The following is a 16,070-nucleotide window of genomic DNA, read 5'->3' on the forward strand; positions in this document are numbered from 1 at the left end:
GCTCCCAAGCATCTCTCCAGAAGTCTCTCTCAGCTGCTCTTGGGGTGTTGGCTTAGCATATCCTGGGGTGTTCTAGTTTGCTAATGCTGCGGAATGCAAAACACCAGAGATGGATTGGCTTTTATAAAAAGGGGGTTTATTTGGCTACATAGTTACAGGCTTAAGGCCATAAAGTGTCCAAGGTAACACAACAGTAATCAGGTACCTTCACTGGAGGATGGCAAATGGCGTCTGGAAAACCTCTGTTAGCTGGGAAGGCACATGGCTGGTGTCTGCTCCAAAGTTCTGGTTTCAAAATGGCTTTCTCCCAAGACGTTCCTCTCTAGCAAGCTTGCTCCTCTTCAAAACGTCACTCACAGCTGCACTGAGTTCCATCTCCTTGAGCCAGCACAGTCATATGGCTCCACTGATCAAGGCCCACCCTGAATGGGTGGGGCCATGCCTCCATGGAAATATCTCATCAGTTATCATCCACAGTTGGGTGGGGCGCATCTCCATGCAAACAACCTAATTCAAATGTTCCAACTTAATCCCCACTATTCTGTCTGCCCCACAAGATTACATCAAAGAATATGGCTTTTTCTGGAGGACATAATACATTCAAACTGGCACATGGGGTGTTTTTCATCTCTCTGCTCTCTGTGTAAGCTCCCTTTTTTAAAGGACTTCAGTAAACTAATCAAGACCTGCATTGAATGGGTGGGGTCAAATCTCCATGGAAACATTCAATCAAGAGGTCACACCCTAATCAAAAAGATTAATAGCTCTGCCCCCGCAAGATTGCATTAAAGAATGTGGCTTTTTTGAAAGACATAATATATTCAAACTGGCACAGACAGTTAGATTTTGGATGTTAAATTTAAGCCCCATCCATAGTAGCCACACATACAAAAAAAAAAGTCTAGAAAATACATACTAAAGGAAATAAGAAACAATTCTAAAAGGTTCATTGGAAAAGATCAACTAAGTATAAAAGCAGGCAGTAATATAAGAAATGAGGGGGGGAAAGAGGCATAAGACTTACAAAAAACCAAATAGCAGGATGGCAGGAATAAGTCCTGCATTATCAGTATTACTTTAAATGCAATTTAAATGCAAGTGGATTAGACTCTCCAGGCAAATGGCAGATACTGGCAGAATGATTTTTTTTAAAAGAATGCCTAACTACATGCCTTCTACAAGAAATTCATCTTAAATTAAAAGACACAAATAGATTAAAAATGAAAGGATAGAAAAAATATTTCATGCCAATAGCAACCAAAAGAAAGTTGGGGTGGCTACACTAGCATCAGATAAAATAGATTTTCAGTCAAAATTGTTACACAAAATGATTTTATATATTGATAAAAGGATCAATTCAACAAGAAGATAGAACAATTTTAAACATATACAAACCTAACGATGGAGCATCAAAATATAGGAAACAAACATTGAAAGATGGAAGGGAGAAGTAGACAGCTCTATATTAATAGTAGGAGACTTCAACACACCAATTTCAATAATGGATAGAACATCTAAACAGAAGATCCACAGGAAAATAGGGAATTTGAACACTTTTATAAAGCTACTACACCTAACAAATATATATAGAACACATCACCCAACAACAGCAGAATATACATTTTTTTCAAGAATACATTGATCATTCTCCAGGATAGACCATATGTTAGTTCACACAACAAGTCTCAATAAATTAAAAAATATTGAAATCATATGAAATATCTTCTCTGATCACAATAGAATGAAGTTAGGAAACAATAACAAAAGGAAAACTGGAATTTTTACAAAAATGTGGAAATTAAACAATATACTCTTAAGTAACCAAAGGATGAAAGAAGAATCAAAAGAAAAATTAGAAAATATCTTGAAAGAAATGAAAATGAAAACACAACATACAAAAAATTAGAAAATATCTTGAAACAAATGAAAATGAAAACTTGTAGGATGCAGCAAAGGCAGTGCTCAGAGGGAAATTTGTATTTCTAAGTGCTTACTTTAAAAAAGAAGAAATACATCTAATTAGTAACTTCATCTCACATCTTGAGGAACAAGAAAAAGAAGAGGAAGTGAGCAGAAGGAAGGTAGGCAGAAGGAAGAAAATAACACAGATTAAAGCAGAAATAAATGAAATAGAGAATAGAAAAACAATAGAGAGATGCAATGACACCAAAAGTTGTTTGAATAGGTGAATAAAATTGACAAATCTTTAGCTAGACTGAAAGAGAGGTGGGGGACGGAGGAAGGGAGGAAGAGAGAGAAAGGATGAAAGTAACTAAAATAAGAAATGAAAGGGAAAACATTACTACCAACCCCTCTGGAATAAAAAAGATTATAGGAGGATACTATAAACAATTATATATCAACAAATTGGATAACCCCATGAAATAGACAAATTGCTAGAAATACACAAATTACCTAAACTGAGTCAATAAGAAATAGAAGACCTGAGCAGACCAATAACAAATAAAGAGATTGAATCAGTAATCAAAAATCTTCCAACAAAGAAAAGTCCAGGACCACATGGCTTCACTGGTGAATTTACCAAACATTCAAAGAATTAACACTGACTCTGCTCAAACTCTTCCAAAAAAATTAAAGAGGAGGGAATACATCCTAACTCATTCTATGAAGCTATCATCACCCTAAAAGCAAAGTCAGACAAAGACATCAAAAGAAAAGAAAATTACAGACCAATAATCCTTACAAATGTAGATGTAAAAATTCTCAAGAAAATACAAGCAAACTGAGTCATACAGCACGTTAGAATTATACACCATGAACCAAGTGGGAATTATTCCAAGAATGCAAAGGTGTTTCAACATAAGAATTTCAATCAATACAATAGGCCACCACTACAATGAAGGAAAAAAGCAAATGACCATGTTGATTAAGGCAGAAAAAGCATTTGACAAAATCCAGCATCCTTTCATGATTAAAAAAAAAAAAAAAAAAAACTCAGAAAACTAGGAATAGAAGGGAATTTTCTCAACTTACTGGTTTGCTAAGTATGCTGGTTTGCTAATGCTGCTGAGATATAAAATACCAGAAATGGATTGGCTTTTATAAAAGGGGGTTTATTTGGTTACATAGTTACAGTCTTAAGGCTATAAAGCCTTAAGTCATCAACAATTGGGTACCTTCACTGAAGGATGGTCACTGGTGTCCGGAAAACCTCTATTAGCTCGGAAGACATGTGGCTGATGTCCACTTGCTCCCAGATGGTGTTTCAAAATGGCGTTTTCCAAAATGTCAGTGTCAGCTTCCAATGGCCATCTTCAAAATGTGTCTCTCAGCTGCAGCTACTCTCTCAGCTCCTGTGCATTCTTCAAAGTGTCCCTCTTGGCTGTAACAAACTTGCTCCTTCTTTTTCAGCTTACATAGTGCTCTAGTAAACTAATCAAGGCCCACATTGAATGGGCAGGGCCACACCTCCATGGAAATTATCTAATCAGAGTTATCACCTACATTGGGTGGGTCACATCTCCATGGAAATACTCAAAGGATTCCAATCTAATCAACACAATACATCTGTCCCCACAAGATTGCATCAAAGAATATGGCTTACATTCAAACAGGCACATTCCACCCCATGGACCCCAGAAAAACGTATTCTTTCCCAATACAGAATACATTTATCCCACAACAATATCACAAAAACTTAAATCATTTCAGCAACAATATGTAAGTACAAGATCCCATCAAAATTATTTACAGGCATGGTCTGTCCTAATGCAAAATTCCCCTCTGACTCTGTACCTGTGAAACTTAGAACAATTATCTGCTTCCAGTATACAATGGAGGGACATTCACAAGATAAACATTCCCATTTCCACAAGGAGAAACTGAAAGGAAAACAGGGTTTAAGGGACAAAAACAGTTCCTAAAACCCACAGGGCAAACTCCATTAGATTTCAAAGTCTGAGAGTCATTTACAGAATGACGTTTTATCCTTGGGGCTTGAGAGGGCAGGAGTCTAAACCTTCCTAAGGGCCTTTGCAGCAGTCCTTTTATCTCCAAACACTGGGGTGAGTGCTCCAAAATATCCACACACTGGGGAGACCACCTTCTCAGCCCCACCCTCCTCAAACATCCAGACAGTACCTGGATTCTCTTCCATCTCCAGTGCACATGCTCAACCCCTTCAGAACAATGGAGTGTTGGCCAGGCTCTCCCCAATTCCCTGGGAATGTGCTCCACCCTCTCTGAGGCCTGGGGAGACAGCACTCTTCCTGAACATCGAGGCAGAAGGCCCACCCTCAACCTCTGGGGCAAACTCACCCTCTCCATGCATGTGATCCACTCTGCTCTCCCAGCCTGAGACCTCTTGACTCCAGACCTCAACCTCCATGGCTCTGTCTTTGAGGAAATTTTTCCTTCAGTTTGTTCCTTGTCTGTCTCCTCCAATCCAGACTGGCAACAGCTCCATCTATAAAGATCCCACAAAAATTTTGTTGGCTTCGCATGGAGCACACAGGGGTCAAAGCTGTCAGACAATCAGACTTTCCACAAATCCTTTCTGGATAACTCCATCTCCAATCTTGGCTTATACTGAAATGGTGGTCTGGTTCCATGTTTGTTTAAATCCTTACATGGCACTGTAACTTCTGGAGTTCCACCCCTTAGAAGCCCAGAATTTTCCAAACCATCAGTTTCTGGTTTCTTTGAACCCAAGAGTTCAGTTCTAAGTTTATCTCTCTCCACTCCCATTTTACTATAAGCGCAAGGAGAAGCCATGCTATATCCACAGATTTAGTTTCAAAATCTCATCAGCCAAGTATCCCAGCTTGTCAGTCTCAAACTCTTCCTTTCATCTGACACCAGGACTCAATCTTGCCAAATTCTCTGCCACTTTAAAACAAGGATAGCCTTTCTTCCAGTTTGCAACAATACATTCATCATTTCTGCTCAAGTTCTCATCAAAAATATCTTTAGAGCCCATATTTCCACAAACAGTCTCTTCAAAGCAGTTTCGGCCTTTTCTATCAAGTTCCTCACAATTCTTCCAGAATCTTCCCCTTATCCATTTAAAAAGCCATTCCAGCAATCTCAGCAGCACTAGCACCTCACTCCTGGTACCAAAATCTGTTCTGGTTTGCTAATGCTGCTGGGATGCAAAATACCAGAAACACATTAACTTTTATAAAAGGGGGTTTATTTGGTAACACAGTTACAGTCTTAAGGCTATAAAATGTCCAAGGTAAGTGGGTACCTTCATTGAAGGATATCCAATGGTGTCTGGAAAACCTCTGTTAGCTGGGAAGGCATGTGGCTGGCATCTGCTCCAAGTTCTGGTTTCAAAATGACTTTCTCCCAGGATGTTCCTGTTTAGGCTTCAGCTTCTCAACAAAATGTCACTCTCAGTGGCCCTTGGGGCATTTGTCCTCTCTTAGCTTCTCTGGAGCAAATGTCTGCTTTCAAAGGCTATCTCCAAAATGTCTCTGTAAAATGCAGTTCCTCTCTCAGCTCCTGCACATTCTTCAAAGTGTCCCTCTTGGCTGGAGCAAGCTCACGCCTTCTGTCTGAGCTTATATAGTGCTCCAGTAAACTAATCAAGGCCCATGCTGAATGGGCGGGGCTACACCTCTATGTAAATTATCCAATCAGAGTTATCACCCACAGTTGGATGGGTCACATCTCCATGAAAACACTGAAAGGATTCCAATCTAATCAACGCTAATACTGTCTGCCCCCACAAGATTGTATCAAAGAATATAGCTTTTTCTGGGGGACATAATACATTCAAACCAGCACAGCATATATGAGAAACCTACAGGTAATACCATGCACAGTGGTGAAAGACTGAAAGTTTCCCCTCTATGATCATGAACAAGACAAGGATATCTAATTTTGCCACTGCTATTCAACATTGTACTGCAAGTTCAAGCCAGAGGAACTAGGCAAGGAAAAGAAATAAAAGGCATCCAAATTGGAAAGGATAAACAAAACTACCTTCATTATTGTACTCCGTGGATGATTGTATGGTATGTGAATATATCTCAATAAAACTGAATAAAAAAATACTACCTGCATTGACAGATGACTTGATCTTATATACAGTAAATCCTAAAGAATTCACAAGAAAGCTGCTAGAGCTGATAAATGAATTTAGTAAAGTGCAGAGTACAAGATTCGCACCCAAAAATCAGTTGTGTCTCTATACTCCGGCAAGCAACAATCCAAAGAGAAAATCAGGAAAACAATTCCATTCACAATAGCATCTAACAGAAAAAAATATCTAGTAATAAATTTAACCAAGAATGTAAAACACTTACACAGTGGAAACTAAAAAATATTGCTGATAGAAATTGGAGAAGACTTGAATAAATAGGAAGACAGCCTGTGTTCATGGTCTGGAAGAATTAATATGGTTAAGATGTCAATATGACCCATAGCAATGGACAGATTCAATGCAATCCTGATCAAAATTCTAGCAGTCTTTTTGCAGAAATAGAAAAGCCAAACATCAAATTGATATGGAATGGCAAGTCACCCTGAATAGCCAAGACCATCTTGAAAAAAAGCAAACTTGGACTCACACTTGCTTATGTCAGAACTTACTCCAAAGTTGCTATAATCAAAACTTTTTGAACTGATGTAAGGATAGACAAATAGAACAAAAGAACAGAATCAAGATTTCAGAAATAAACCCACACATCTGTGGTCAATTCATTTTTGGCAAGAGTGCCAAGTCCACTCAATGGGGAAAGAATAGTCTCTTCAACAAATAGTTCTGGAAAACTGGATATCCACAGGCAAAAAAAGAAATTGAACCCCTACCATATATAAAAAGTTAACTCAAAATGGATCAACAAATATAAAAGATAAATGTAAGAAATAAAATCATAAAACTCTTAGAGGAAAACATAGGAGAAAATCTGCAGTACCTTCTATCAGGCAATGGATTCTTAGATAGAACACCCAAAGTACAAGCAACAAAAGGAAAAATAGATAAATGGAGTTCATCAAAATTAAAAACTTTTGTACATCAAAGGACATCAGGATAGTGAAAAGACAACCTACATTTTGATAGAAATATTTGAAAACCATACATTTGGTAAGGGTTTAGCATCCAGAATATATAAAGAACTGCTGTAAATTAACCAAAAAAAAGGCAAACAACTTTATTTTTAGATGGGTAAGCAACTTGAATAGACATTTCTCAAAGAAGATATACAAATGGTCAATAAGCACATGAAAAGATGCTCAACATCATTAGCCATTAAGGAAATGCAAATCAATAGTACAATAAGATACTGTTTGACACCCACTAGGATGGTTCTTATTTTAAAAATACTGCTACTACTGTTAGTGAGGATGCAGAGAAATGGGTACCCTTGTGCATTGCTGGTGGGTATGTAAAATGGTGTAGCCATTGTGGAAAACAGTTTGGCAGTTCTTCAGAAAGTTAAGTATAGAATTACCATATGATTCAACAACTCCACTTCTAGGAATATACCCAAAAGAAACAGAAAATAGGGATATGAACAGATATTTTTACTCCTATATTCATAGCATCATTATTCACAATAGCTAAAACCTGGAAGCAACCATGTGTCCATCAACAGATGAATGGATGAACAAAATGTGGTATATACATACAATGGAATCTTATCCAGCCTATAAAAAGGAATGAAGATCTGACACATGGTACAGCTTGGAAGAACCTCTAGGATGTCATGTGAAGTGCAGTAAGCCAGAGAGAAAAGGACATATATTGTTTAATTTCACGTATATGCAATAACCAAAATAAGCAAATGCATAGAGACAGAGAGTAGACTACATATCACCAGGGATTGGGGGTGGGAGGGAATGGGGAGTAATTGCTTGATGGGTACAGAGTTTCTGTTTGTGGTAATAAAAAGAAGTTTTGGTAATGGATGATGGTGTTGGTAGCACAATATTGTAAATGTAATTAATATCACTGAATTGTACACATTATACTGGTTAAATGGGAAATTTTGAGTTGTATATATGTTACTACAATAAAATCTGAAATGTATGTAGCCACTCCTGCCTCCTTTTCATTAGTTTTGGCATGATACATCTCTTCATATCTTTTTACTTTTAACTTACTTGCACCTTTATATTAAATTTATGCTATTCATAGACACCACATAGTTGGGGCTTGCTTTTTAAGACAATCTCTACTTTTTAAGGGGGGGTATTTTTGAGCAGGGGTCTGCAAACTATAGCCTGAGAGTCAAATCCAGCCTGCTACTTTAAAAAAAAAAATTTTATTGGAACACGACTACACCCATTTGTTTACACATTGTTTTTTGTTTATTTGTTTGTTTGTTTGTTTGGCTGCTTTTATACGATAGCAGCTGATTGGAGTAGTTGCCACAGAGACTGTTATGGCCCTCAGTGTCTAAAATATTTGCTCTATGGACCTTTACAGAAAGTTTGTTGACTGTGATTTAGACTATTTACATTTACTGTGGTTATTGATATACTAAGGTTTAAATCAATTATCTCACTATTTGCTTCTGTTTGTCCCTTCTCTTTGTTTCCTTTATCACTTTTCCTGCTGTCTTGAATTAGCTGAATTTTTATAATGCCATTTTATTCCCTTTTTGGCTTTATTAACTATAATTCTGTTATTTTGGTTGTTGCTTTAGGGTTTATATTATAAATCTTTAAAACACCACAGTCTATCTTGAAGTCATATTACACTACTTTTCATATAGTCTAAGAAACTTACAATAGTATACTTCCATTTCTCTCCTTCAAATTTCTGTGCTATTATTATCATATCTTTTTTATGTTATATTTATATTATAAAACCCGTACTATTTTATTATTTTTGTTCAAATAGTCAAGTATCTTTTAAAGAGATTTAAATAAGAAAATAAGCCTTATATATTTATCCATGTGTTCACCATTTCCAGTGCTCTTCATTCCTTTGTGTAGATCCATGTTTCCATCTGATATCATTTTTCTTCTGCTGAAAAACTTTCTTTAATATTTCTGGTAGCACAGGGTCTGCTGGTGATGAATTCTTTCATCTTGTACATGTCTGAAAAAGTCTTTAACTTCTGTTTTTTGAAAGATATTTTCTCTAGATATAGAAGTCGAGCTAGGTTGAAAGTTTTTTGCATTTGTTTTATTTTTTTTTTCCTAGCTTACATTGATTCTCAAATTACTTATGTTTTATCTTGATTCTGACAAGATATTCATTCATCCCAATCTTTGTTCCTCTATACATAATGTTCCCCTTTTCTCCGGCTGCTTTTAAGATTTTTCTCTTTACCACTAGCTTTGAGAACTTTGATTATGATATGTCTTGGTGTGGTTTTCTTGGGTTACGTTCAACTTCTTGGATCTGTAGATTTATAGTTTTCATGGAAATTGGAATATTTTCAGCCATTATTTATTTGTATATTTTTTTCTGTCCCCTTTTCTCTCTCCTCTTGAATGAAGACTAATTATATGTATATTAAGTTCCTTGAAGTTGTCCCATATCTCACTAATGCTGTATTCTTTTTTTTAAATTCTTTGTTTTCTGTGTGTTTCATTTTGGATAGTTTCTATTGCTATGTATTCAAATTCACTTTTATTCAAATTCAAATTCATCTTTTATTCTTCAATGTCTAATCTGTTTTTAATCCTATCCAGTGTATGTTTCAACTCACATATTGTAGCTTTCATCTGTAGAAGTTTGATTTGGGTCTGATTTATATCATCCATACCTCTACTTTTCTTTACTTTTTGAATATATTGAATTCAATGATGATAATAACTACTTTAGTTTTCTTGACTATGGATTATCATATCCATGTTAGTTCTAGATCAGTTTCAATTGACTGATTTTCTCCTCATTATGTATCATATGTTTCTGCTTCTTTGCATGCCTGGTAATCTTTGGTTGGAATCTAGATATTTTATCTTTCCAGGTGCTGAATATTTTATATTCCCATAAAAATTCTTAACTTTGTTCTGGGATGCTGTTAAGTTACTTGGAAACAATTTGATTCTTTTTGGTCTTCATTTAAGATTTATTGGTGGGACCATCAGCCAGATTCTGTAATTACAGCAAGTTCTTGAAGTGTGTTCCTTCTCTGCATTAGTCACTTCTTTTTAAGTACTTGATTGAACAGAGCCCTTCAGTTCCAGAGGCAGATTTCAATCCATACTCTAGGGTGAGTATTTTATATGGTTGAAGGGTCAGGAAAATCATTTTAAAGGGAAGGGTTTTAATGATTACCTATGTCTTTTTTAAAAATTCCAGTAAATTCTAAGAAACTGAAAAAGACTTTATTTCTTAATGTGTACAACTTGTCAAGGCACCTCACATAATCTTAGGAAATGGTTTTCAAATATTTTGGTTTGTTTCAAGAATTTTTCAGGCAAGGACAATTGTTTTGGTCAGAGGCTTGGTTTCCTTTATTCCTGTAAACTTATTCTGGAAAGAAGAAGTTTCCATCTAAGGTGTAGGAGTTGTTTGCCCACCCTCCAGGAACTTTTGGTGAGGGGAAGAGCCTTTTGGGTAGTTCACAGACTCACTGGACCTGTAAGTGTAAACACTGCTGAATCACTCTGGTAATTATATAATGTGCATTAACAAAGGAAGCATTCTTGATGCGTATAATGCTTGGAGCCATCACCATCCACAGTTCAAGGAGGTGCCATCCTGCATGGTTGGCAGCACTATTCTGACCAGCTTTCTCAGGAAAGCCTAGTTTAGAGATGTGCCTCCTTCTGGAGTGGAGAGAGCCACTACACCTTTTGTTGGCTTCAGTTTGGGACCTTTCCATTGGTGACATTCAAAATACTTTACAATATATAACAATCAGTATGGTCATCTAAATTAACACATGATTCAAACATTTAAAAAATCCCCTTTTATTTTTGAAATAATTTGTTGATTTTTAAAAATTGCAGGTGTGATCTTCTATTTGACCCAGCTGTCACAGGCTAAATGATGCCCCTGTCTCAGCCACAATTTGATGTAGGGACTACATCAAACTTTTCCAACAACTTCCCCATTAAATAGATCATCATTTAGTCCCTAGTTCCTGATGTTCTGTTGCTGCCAGAGAGTCACTAGGCTTGTTGTTTTCTCCTCATGGCCAGGCACACACCTGATGCCAGTCCTTTCCAGGCTATCTGGATTCAGAGAGCTTGTATCTCAGAACCTGCAGATGATGGTGCCCCACTTCCAATGCCACAGACTCTGTGACTGATCTGCTGCCTGCAGACAATGCTGGTTGGCAAGCCCTGCTCCAGTGGCTGCTCCCAGGCCCAGCTACCTGACTCTGCAGTTGGGCAATGTCTTTAGGTGACTTGTACTTTCAGTAAGTAGGAAATTGCACTTTCTGTTCAATTGCTGAATCCTCTCCAAGCGTCTGCTAATCTAATGGCAATTCCATTACAAATTTTTTTAGCCCATAAAATACTGCCTGAGATTTTAATATATTCAATATCTCCATTATTACCTAGGTCACACTGCAACAGGGGATTCATTTGTTAATGGTTAGAGTGACATTCTAAAACAGCTTGAACTAATGAGTTGACATTAGAAATTTAATTATTAATGACATTTACTGCATATTTCAGTTACTTTTATATTCTTTATAACTGGTAAAGAAGCATTTCAATAGTTGAGCAACTTGCCTTATTCCCAACTACTGGCATTCAGTTTCCCAAAGACCCATTGGTTGCTTGAGCTCCCTGATGGAGTGAATAAACTCCATCCTTATAGCCCAGCCCAGGTAAGAGAAAATGTAATTTAGTCATAGGTTTACAAGCACCAAAGAAAATCTACTGAAATAGGAAGTCTCTAAATATATTTTACTTCTGTTTTGTAAGGAGCCTTCTAAAATCATTCCTTTGGAATGATATGGGTTATAAATTAATATCATTAAATGATATAATTAATTATGAATATACAAGGAATACAGCTATTTTATGGATATTGATTAACTAATAGTTTGGAAGAAAATAATGTGATTTTTCTAGGGGCAGGGACTCTTATTTATCAACATCTGGTATAGGGCCCAGTATACTGAATGTGTAAACCAAATGAAAAAAAGGAAGGAAAGAAGGAAGGAAGGAAGGAGGGAGGGAGGGAAGGAAGGAAGGAAGGAAGGAAGGAAGGAAGGAAGGAAGGAAGGAAAGAAAGAAACTCTCCTCTTTAAGCAGCAAGTTGGGGATTGAGGGGTGGGAGAAAGTATGTATAGTGGAAATAGTATGGGTTTTGGAGTCAGGTGGATCTTGGCCTGAATCCCAGGTCTAGCACTGCTTAGCTTCCTGGGCTGCTCAAGTAAATACCATGCAAAAGGATGGTTTAAACAATGGGAATCTAATGGCTCACAGTTTTGAACCCAAGGAAAAGTCCAAATCAAACCATCATCAAGGCAATACTTTCTCCCTGAAGACTGTGGCATGCTGGGGCTGGCTGCTGGCGATCCTTGGTCCTGGGCTCCTCTGTCACTTGGCAATGCACATGGCGGCCTCTCCTGGCCTCTCCCTTCTCTTCCAGATTCTGTTGATGTCCTGCTTCTGGCTGCTCCCTCTGTGGCTTTCTCTATAAATATCTGAATTCCATTCCACTTATAAAGGACTCCAGTAATAGGATTAAGACCCATCCTGATTGAGATGGGCTAGGCCTTAACTGAAGTAACCACATCAAATGGTCCTACTTACAATGGGTTCATACCCACAGGAATAGATTAAGTTTAAGAACATGTTTTTCCGGGCTACATTGCTCCAAACCACCATAAACACTTACCTGTTATGTTACTTCGAGTTTCTCACTTAACTTCTATGAGTCTTGGTTTCAAAATCTGGAAAATGAGGGTTGTAGTGGTGGTGATAATATTTATACCGCTGAGTTGTCATATAAATTATAATTATGGCTCCTTGAACATAGAATGTGGTCAAAATTGCAGAAACTTTATCACATTATTGGATAGTCACACTATTCCTGAATATGTTAATTCTAAAGAGTTTTTGAACTTGCCTTAGTATATAAAGAAAAAATATTCTCAATATACTCTGAACTGATAGCAAAAAAGTAAAATGGGAATTAAACCCTTTTATATTTTGTATAATTCTTGAACAGCTTGTGAAATATCTCTGGGAAGATTAAAGCTTTCTGCAAGGCAGTTCAGACTACACCTATCATTTCCCTTTTGTGTTAATGAAGAGCTTTGTAACAGCTCAGAGGAATCACATAATCGAGTCGATATGCAGCTTTGCTCTGTAAATGCTCATATGAGCACATGGGAAACTTCAATTATGTCTCCTCTTTTCCAAAATAAACAATAATACAGCACAAGATCCTGTATGAGGTGTCATTTCTCAAGAGTTCTCATTTTAGTGTTTCTATAATGAAATCGGCTATTTTTTTTTTTTTAGCCATTGCTGTACACAGGGCAAGACATTCAGGTCAGCAGAAGAAACCATCCACCCCATGGAGAAAGAAATGAACTGAGTAGGCCCCAAGTCTACTGCCCAAGGTTTGGCAAAGTAGACCAGCTCTTTGCCCTGTCCTTCATTTCCTAATTAACCTTCTACAAACATGAGGGTTGTTGTTGCTCATCTCCTGAGCTTTTTCTGTCCCAAACATAGAGGCACAGCTCATGTCCCCTCCATGGGAAGGCTGACTGTAATGGAGCATGTCACATGACCAAGCAGGAAATCTACGATCCTCTCTTTCACATGTAGTATATTACCACTGTTTGCTTTGGTTTCAGTGCATGAAATAGATAACCTTAAAACTAGGAGGGATCTTAACTAGTCCAACACCCTCCTTGTATAGATAAGAAACTGAAACCTAGAGAACAGTAACTGCTTGTGGGGTATCACATCAGTGTTTAGAAGTACAGCTAATGCCCTTTGCAGGTCATGTGAATATGTGCTCATTCTTTTATAGACTTCTATAACTTAAAGAAACTGAGAAACAGAACAGAAAAAATTCCAACTAGGTATTCCCATGGGAGGTTAGTAATATGAATAGCATCTTCTATACAAAGGACCACATAAAAAATAGACATGCATGTACTTACAAATTTAAAATTTATTTGTAATGTTATATACCTCTATCTGCTTCTAAAAAGGAATGAACTCAGTTAAACACACTTAAACCACATATACAAGAGAACAGTTTAAAATAAAGGTGAAATTAATGAGGCTAGTAGCATAGTAGTAATTATTCATTTCCTTACTCAGTTTTCTCCTATGTTCCTAGTAGTATGTCACCATTGTGTATCATGCAAAAGTGGTCCTCATGTGCCAAATTAAGATATTTGCTTTGAATAAAAGTACAATATTAAATTCTGTGAAGACCATTTTGAACACTACCTGTAGGTTGGTATAAGGGAGAGGGCACAAAGAAAGCAACCTTGTAGAGGAAGAATGATGTAGTTGGAAGGTTAACATTTTAAATCCTTGTTGCTTTTTTCAAAGCTAAAGGATTACATATGACCACTTGCACACACAAGTGTGGAAGCACACATCTCTCTCAGCAGTCTCTAATAAGTTGATGATACAAGAGCTGTGCAGTGAGAACAAAAGAGCCCTCATTTACAGCACTCTAACTTCGTTGTCCTGGCTACCAGGAGTGGATGCAGGGATTTTGAAAGCTACTCTTCTTGATGTGTTTTTAAATTGAGAATCTAGAGTTATATCAGAGTTAAAAATATTCTGTTTGGAGCAGTAGGGAAAGTTGTAGCATCACAGCTTACCAAAACAGGCAACCCTCTTCCTGTCTCAAGGCACCTGGTCAAGAAATACCATTGTCGAGCCTGGGGAACTGGAATGGTAGGGTTCTGTTGGGCAGAGTAACCAGTGAGTTAAGCTGGGGAGGAGGAAAGTGGAGAGAGAAGAGATCTAACAAACAGCCTCTTTGTACTTGTGCCAGGGTCAGGAGTCACAGGCTCACTCCTGTGGGGCATGGGCAGCAGTACAAATGGAGGTCCACATTCCATACATCGAAATATTTAAAAGTTATGGATCAAGCTCATATGTTATGAATGAATAAAATATGTCCTATCCTCCAACTTTCATAAATATGCCTTTGGAATGAACTGGAAGGCCAGGTTCAAATTTAGAACCTCAAATCCTCTGAGTTCTGCAGCAGCACCTGACCAGCCACCTTCTCTCTCCACCTCTGGCTTCATCCCTCATTGCAAAGGGCCTCATGCCTGTGCTTGTGGACATCTTAGCCTGCGTGTCCAAGCTCCTTTCATGTCTCCTTAAGCAATCACCCCGTGGGCCCAAGGTTGTTCACAGATCAGTGGCAGAGTCCCCCTAGGGAAGCAGGACCCAGTGACAGGAACTTGCAAACACTGAAAGGAGCTCAGGACATTTGGGGAGGGGGTTCTGAGATCTCAGGTATTCCTATTGTGGTTTAGAGATGGGGGCAGGGAATCCAGGTGGGCGCAAGTGGCCTGGCACAGGTGTTTTGGTCTAAAGGCATTCCTGAGGGTTCAAACACTGGTTGTAAGGACATTCTGCATGTAATATCTGTCACCAGCACCTCACCTCCTCACCTCCACTGTGCACCAGAGCTGATTCAGCTAATTGGGCTCTCTGGTGAAGGTCTTGTCCTCCCTCATAGCTCTATACAAGTTCCTTCTAAAGCTGCCTATAAGTTAAAGAGGACTACAACTCAAAACCCCAGAACACTCTCTCTGCTCTGCCTTTCCACTCAAGGCTGCTCCTCAGGCTGGATCTACCAGCTCCTTTCAGTCCAGTGAAAACAGGCTTCTCTGTCCATACCTTGTGGAGAGTCACGTCATACCCTGTGTGACATGTGACCCACCCTCAATAGCAGCCCCAGGTTCTGTCCAGGGTGCTGCTCACATGGTCTGGCTACTCTGGATGTGACAGCAGTCTTGACTACAAGTCAGTTCCTTTAGCCCACTTCATTCTGTACCTTTTCTTAATAACTCCTGAAAGATTTCTTTCTCTTTGGACTTTACAATGAGAACAAATGAATGAACTGAGAGAATGAACTTTCAAACAGACCTGAGTTCAAAACCCAGATCTGCCACTTATTAACTTTATTCAAACTCTTTATGCCACAATTTCCTCATCTAAAAAAATGAAGATGATACTAGTCACAT

This window comes from Choloepus didactylus, chromosome 13, assembly GCF_015220235.1.
Source record: "Choloepus didactylus isolate mChoDid1 chromosome 13, mChoDid1.pri, whole genome shotgun sequence".
In the NCBI taxonomy this organism is placed as follows: Eukaryota; Metazoa; Chordata; class Mammalia; order Pilosa; family Megalonychidae; genus Choloepus; species Choloepus didactylus.